The sequence below is a fragment of the Acinonyx jubatus genome, chromosome B2, assembly GCF_027475565.1.
Source record: "Acinonyx jubatus isolate Ajub_Pintada_27869175 chromosome B2, VMU_Ajub_asm_v1.0, whole genome shotgun sequence".
Lineage (NCBI taxonomy): Eukaryota > Metazoa > Chordata > Mammalia > Carnivora > Felidae > Acinonyx > Acinonyx jubatus.
In genome coordinates, this window is record NC_069385.1 from 52,294,861 (window position 1) to 52,302,505 (window position 7,645).

Below are 7,645 nucleotides of genomic sequence, written 5' to 3' on the forward strand. Positions count from 1 at the left end.
ATTAATTAAAGATGAGAAATAAGCTGATTCTTGAAGGGAAATTGCCTTGGGTAATTTTCCCTTTTTTTCCTACTAGCTATGGGAAAACCAGATCAGTGAGCTGCAGAAGTGACCCAGTTCACACTGAGCAGCCTAATGACATAGGAAAGCAGGACTGGGTTATTCTGTATTAATGTCAAATCATACGCTTTAGAATGAAGAGGACAGGGTCCATTCGCACAAGTATCCCCAAATGATGACTAGGAAGCAATCCAAAGGTGTTAGTAGTTATTTTTACATAGAGAAGAGAGTGAAAATGAAATTAGACTTGAAAAAAGAAACCTGGAACATTTAGAAATTTGGATTAGGTAAGTCTGGGGTGGGGAGGGGAGCACGCATTTCTAAAAATTGCCAGGCAATCATGAGGCTGCCACTCAAGGGCCACACTTTGAGAACCACTGATTTAGAGAATTTTCTAGCCCTTGGCTGTCCCTTTGTCATTCCTGATATTTCCTCCTTCTTTCCCCCCCAAAAAAACTTACCAGGGAAAGTCAAGAACATGTCCTTTACTTTCTTAAAAAAAATTTTTTTTAAATGTTTATTTATTTTTGATAGAGACAGAGCATGAGCAAGGGAGAGGCAGAGACAGAGAGAGACACAGAATCCCAAGCAGGCTCCAGGCTCTAAGCTGTCAGCACAGAGCCCGACGCAAGGCTCAAACTTGGGAACTGTGAGATCATGACCGGAGCCAGTCAGACACTTAACCGATTGAGCCACCCAGGTGCTCCTGTCCCTTTCTTTGCATTAGCTCCATAAAACCATCCACACACACTTCCCCCAATACTTACATTTCACAAGGGCCTCACTGCAGAAAAATAGTTTTAAAATTATTATTACCAAAATGTTTTTAATAGGATCGGTACCGCCTAATAAAATGGAATTCGCATCTTTGGATAGAGAGGTTGTTGGGATACTACTAGTGAAACATACATAAGCATCTAGTCCTGTTACCTTACAGTTCCTCCTAACTAGCACCTGTATTTCCATGGAAGTTCCTAGACAGTGAATGGGGGGTGCATAAGTTGACTGATACCTAATTTCTTCCGGCATCTTCCACTGAACTCAGAGCAAGTGGGAAATGGAGGGAGAGATCGGGTGTGTGGTTCAGGGGAGTTAGCGGGGGGACCATTTCCTTTTCCTTTCTGGTTCACTGGATGTTTCCTTTCCCCAACCCAAGTATTTTCGGAAAGAATATGCTTGTAGCCAGCACTGAAAGAACGTTATTTCTGTTCAGGTCAGAAACCTAAGCTTTCAGTCATTTGTTCATTCATTCAAAGAGGGTAAAGTAACAAGGAAAAACCCTTGAGGCAAATACTTTCTCCTTTGCCTTATAGGTGGTAACAGTATGAGTCCTCAGTCCAGGGTGCTCAGAGAAGGGTGCCTTTGGGTTCCAGGACCTCTGAACGAGAATACATTGCATATGACCTTGACCAAAGAAAAACCCAACCAGGCAAAAAAAAAAAAAAAAAAAAAAAAAAAAAAAAAACTTCATGAAAAGAATGCCACAACTTCCATCAGGAATGTATTTTGGTTTGAAATGGTAAAAATGTGATGAATCCCCCTTCCCAGCCTCCACGTGCTCCCAGTAGTGTCACAGGATGGTCCTCGGGTGAGCCCCGCTGGTCACACTGTACCAATTTGAGACTTCTCTGAACTCGATGTTTCTCAAAAGGCCTGTCAGAGACATTCACCTCTGAAGAGAACTGAAGGCGGGGGAGGCTTTGTTGGTGATGCAGCTGTCACATCCTATTAGTGCATGGGTGGGTCTCACCGGGTACAGGAGGTATGTCATTTATAGACAGAAATTGCATAATTAAGCTTGATAGAATTTTGACGCTTTCTTGGCAGTGCAATTTGTTCATCAAAGAAAAAGCCTTTAGGAAGCTGGTCACATGGAATTTGAAACTCCAGAGTTCAAGACTAGGTAATCTTTCCCAAGTGGCACTTGGAACTTGGGAGCTGATTTGATTTAGGGCACTAATAAGGGCCCTTGGAAAGACTGTCTCTTGTCTTTGGCTTCTAGCCTCATACATCCCGCTCTGAATGGGCAAAAGGATGAAGGTGAAGCCAGATTTTTTTCCCCCAAATTGTTGGAGAACGTGGACCATATGCATTGATCTTAGTTGCTTCCGATTTATTTATTTATTTTTTTAAATATCATTTTGGGGGCGCGTGGGTAGCTCAGTTGGTTAAGCGCCGACTTCGGCTGAGGTCATGATCTTGCGGTTCAGGAGTTCAAGCCCCACGTCGGCTTGTGTGCTGACAGCTCAGAGCCCGGAGCCTGCCTTGGATTTTGTGTGTCCCTCTCTCTCTGCCCCTCCCCCACTTGCTCTTTCTCTCTCTCGCTGTCTCTCAAAAGTGAATAAACATTAAAAAGATCATTTTGTTGTTGTGCTGTTGTGAAGTATAACCTCCATACAGAAAAGTACACCAAACAGGAAATACATAGCCCACGTCATGATTACAAAGCCAGACCCAGTGTATCCACAATTGCTGGAGACTTTTGAACTTTGCTGTGCAAGCAGACTCAAACAGTATATATTCTTTTGTGCCTGGCTTCTTGCACGCAACGTTGTTTAAGACATTCACTCATGTTGTTGCATGTAGCAATAGCTTTTCATTCTCACTGTTGTGCAGAAATCTGTTCTGTGACTAGACGTCATCCATTCTAGTGCTGACAGATATTGTGGTTGTTTCTGTTGTTTGACTATTAGCAAATAGTGCTGCTATGAATATTCTCGCACATGTCTGCCTATCTGAAGCGTTTGATAGACTCACAATGCCCGGGCTCCACCTTAGGAAACTCCAGTTGTGTGACAACGACAATAGCTGGGGTGCAGGGTGTACCTATGTCCAACTTCAGTAGCTAAACTATTTTTTCAAAATACTAAAGTATTTTAGTAGCAAAACTGTTTTTCAATTTTTTTTTAATGTTTTATGCATTTTTGAGACAGGGAGAGACAGAGCATGAACAGGGGAGGGTCAGAGAGAGGGAGACACAGAATCCGAAACAGGCTCCAGGCTCCAAGCTGTCAGCACAGAGCCCGATGCGGGACTCGAACTCACGGACCTCGAGATCATGACCTGAGCCGAAGTCGGCTGCTTAGCCAACTAAGCCACCCAGGCATCCCAGCAAAACTGGTTTTCAAAGAAACTGTAACCATCAGTGAGGTAGCGGTATTCAGGATCTGACATCTTTTATTACTGGTCATGCCATTTTAGGGGCACCACCAGCAGGTGACCACTGATAACATATCTCAAGGTGTATACGAAAATTCTTGTTTAGTGAGGAGACTCAGCTCTGTTTCTAATTACAGGCTTTTAGAAATGTCTCCAGAAGAACTTGTTGGAATGGCTTTGTAACAATAAGCAACCAGAAAAAAAAAAAAAGTATGATTTGATGCTTCGATGCTTCACCTAAGATTAAAAGGCAAAAGATTTATTCGATCTGAAGAGAAACCAGAGTATTGCTTCACCTAAGATTAAAAATGTCTTTCAGTGGTTTTTTTAAATTTGGCCATAAGTGAATTTATGTTTTTCTATAGGCTGATGAGGGGGAGACAAAATCCCGTTTTGAATTGCAAAAGACGTACGGTAGAAAAGCACGCATTGCTGGCAACGGGGTATTCTGGAACACTGGGCGGAACACTATACCGGCCCCTTTTAAACCTTTGTTCTGGTAGAACAAAGAATTTCGATATAAAGAGCAATAGAACCCTGGGCAGACCTGGTTCCTGTGAGAGCTGTCACTCATGTGGGGAAAGGACAACAGGGAGTTCTTGTCCCCCCCCCCCCCCCCATACGGTTTCCTAATAGATCCAGAGGTTGATATTGGCATGGATGGGTTTACATGGCAGTTCTGTGTAGGAAGCCAAAAGATTGATCGCCCCTCCCAGTGCTGTCCCAGCAGTATGGACAGTTCCAACAACTGTAGGCCAACATCAAGCAAACAAAGAAAAAAGCCAACACCACCTTGAGTTTTCAGGGAACTTGTGCTTTTTGGCCTCTGCTTCATTTTGGATGAAGAAAATGGAGGATCTGTGCTTTGGCCCCTTAGCATGCTACCAGCAGCATCTCAGGAATAGCAGCACTTACCATTTCCATGTGAGCTTTTGGCACATGACTGTGTGCCAGTCTTCCAGCTGGCATTTTAATTTGGGATTGTATACCAGCCAAGATGGGGAAGAAATCCAAAAGGCAGCTTGTTGGGGAAAGAGGAGGAGGAAGAAGAGGAGGAGGATTCATCAAATGATAGAAGGACCCCTCTGAGGACTTGCAACAAGTCAGCAGATTGACCATGTGGCCCCAAAGCTGGCTGAGACCACGTTGGGATCTCTTCCTGTGCGGGGAAGATGCTGAATAATCAGGTTGTTAAAAAATCCTAGTGTATGAGAAGATCACACTACTGTCATGGATAAATTAATTGAGCTCCCACATTCTCAAAAGGGAAGGTTAATAGAATTTCCCCAAATAGGTTGTCAGGAACTGCTTTTAAATATTTGGCAAACTCCATTTGGGCTAGAGTGGTTAGGAGTAAAATCAATCAACGGTGTGTATGAACAGCTTTGGGAGGCAACGTTGTGCAGGGTTTCAGAGAGTAGGTTCTAGAGCCAGATGCTTGGGATTGAATGCTAGTATTATTGCTTCCTAGTTTGGGTGACCTTGGTAAGTTACTTAACTACTTTCCGCCTCCGTTTTCTCAGTAATACCTGCTTTATAGGGTTGCTATGAGCACTAAACAACAAAGCTGGTGCCTAACACATAGTTCCACAAATGGGAGTTGTTAATGTTAATGTGAGAGCAAGAATGCTGTAGGCACTGAGAAGATCTTGGTTATGATCTAAAGGATGGCCTTCCAGGGTTACTCAGCCTGGGTCCCTCAGAGGCAAGTTCATATTGATAGAGCAGGGTAACCTGTCCTGTTTTCTGGCATCTTGCTGACATACCCACCAACACCCGGTGGCTTCTTAGATGACTACTCCTGGGGCTCTTTGCCATGAGCCCACCAGGAGCCCACTCAGTCCCACAAGTCTAGTGAGACTAGTGAGCTGGTACCACTCAGAATAGGGACCACAACCCTCTTCCCTCAGCCCGCAGCTCTCCCTTTCCCCTCTGAACTCAGATCGCTTTAATTTCTAGAATTTCAAATCGTTCCTCTTGCTTTGCTATGACTTGTTACTCATTCATGTATTTGAACGTATTTATTGGACACTGACTATGTTCTAAGCACAGCGATAGGCACTGGGAATATCATAGTGGGCTTTTAGTTCTTGTGAGGGAGTTAGCAGACAAATAAATAAATGATAAATGATGAGAGACATCATACTAGGAAGGAATCCAGCAACAGGTTGAGAGAGGGAGGAGAGGAAAGGGGATGCTAATTTGGACTGGACGGTCAAGAAAGGGCCTTTCAGAAGAGGTGGCAGTACTGGGTTCCCTCTGATCAAGAGGAAGGAGCATCGGTGTATAGTAGGTGGTATGGAAAGGGCACCCTAGCTGGAGGGGACCACATGGAAAAGGTCCTACAGGGGAAATAAGCTTGGGATGGGGACAACAAAGGGGCCAGTGGGGCAGAGCAGAGTGGGCCTGGGGGAGGGCAGGGAGAGGGGGACAGAGCAGATAGCGTGGGGCCTCGGAGTAGCAAGACAAGGGGATTCCCCCGTTCTTAGTGCAGGGGGCTGCCTGGCTCTTCTGGCGGGGGTGTGTGCTATTGTTCTTCATGTATCACAGTCCCCCACTCTTGCCCAAACTGGTCCTATCACCTAGCACAATGCCGTGGCCATAATATATACGATAATAGTTGCCAAATACAATGGTAACCTCTGGTGGTTTGGGTCTACATTAAAGGATGAATTAGTCCAAAAACTTGGAAAATGGGCGCTGGGAGAACTCTCAGCTGATCATTCCTCTTTGCACTTGATTTTACATTTGGAAATGTCTCTTTCGGAAAGATAAGTACTGGATCTTGCCTAATGCTGGAGATGATTCCCTGAGAAAGCTTTGTGTAGACTAAATTCTATTTTACATACCAGGGGGCTGGCAGATTGAAGAAATCCCACTTTCTGTCATTTTCTATAATACAGAGCTATTATGAAATTGAATAATGAATCCTCCATAATTCAGATACAAGTCTATATTTTTGTACATGTCTAATGCATGACCTGGGTTCAGTGTCCTTGGTCTGACCTCACTGCCCAACTGGTTGTGAATATCCTCCATCTGGGTATGGCTCTCCTTGACCAGGGATGGGAAGAAAGTGCTGCCTTTCATAGCAAAAAGCTGGCAGGAATGAGAGAATTTTTATTCGTTGCCACATGGGGAAGGCAGCTAGTTTTTAAAAAAAAAATATTGTGCATTGGGGACCCACAGGCATTGTATTAACTGCATTATATGCATTCTTTATTTCATTTCCTATTTACCAGGTGAGGAAGCCAGTGCTCAGAGACATGAAGGCTGATCTCTGAGCCTACATTAACTCCCAGACTTTGAACCTGTTTTCTTTGGTTTGAATTTAACTGCTCCTGGGCAGCCCTCACAGACACCACGTCCACCATCACACTGGCCTGGGGTGGTGTTACTTCACTTCTCATATGTTGGCACGAGCATGGATACACAACTCCTAGGACACAATAGAGTAGACTAGAACTTCAAACAAAGCTATGCTATGGGCTGGGGGGTGACAACAGGGACAGAAACACAGAGAGGACGAAATAGTTTTTTTATACTTATAAAATACACTGCATTCATCTTTAGTCCATAGTGCCTCTGTCTAAGTGATTTCCACCTAGAAGAACTTTAAAAAAGACATTTCCGGGATGCCTGGGTGGCTCAGTTGATTGAGTGTCTGACTCTTGATTTTGGCTCAGGTTGTGATCTCACAGTCTGTGAGTTTGAGCCCCACGGTGGGCTATGTGCTGATAGTGTAGAGCTTGCTTGGGATTCTCTCTCTCTCTCTCTCTGTCTCTCTCTCTCTCTCTCTGTCCCTCTCCCCTTCCCCTGCTCACTCTCCCTCTCATGCATTCCTGCGCCTGTGCTCTCTCTCTCTCTCTCTCAAAATAAATAAACAAACTTAAAAAAAAAAAAAGACATTTCCATTCCACTCTTAGAGATTGGCCCATAAGACTGGAGTGGAGCCTGGGAATTTACATATTTAAAAAGGTCTGTCCCAGGACCGGTGTGTGTAGCCAGGTTTAAGAATACAAAGTACCTTGCCGCTTGGCCCCCAGACTGCTTCACTAAGGCATAATCCAGTTTCCCTCTAACACCCAGACCATTCTTGGAGAGTTTTTGATTACTAGAACACCTAATTCAAGAGAGATTAAGAGTTCTTTCTCCCACAGTTATCTTGTTTGTTGCTTAGGGCAATTTCTTCTTCAAGGGAATAGTATCCATCTGTCTGGCCCTAACCAGATTTCAACCCAATGTTTAGACAAGAGACATACTTCAGGCCACGGGACTAAGGAGTCATTGTGTCATCATAACCCAAAGTCCAGAATATCCCATCCTTTTCCTCTTATGAAAAATTGCCTTCCTGGGCAACTCACTAAGAGTCCTGTTTTTGTTTCTGAGGCTGATAAACTAATATGTTGATGTGTCATTGACTTCT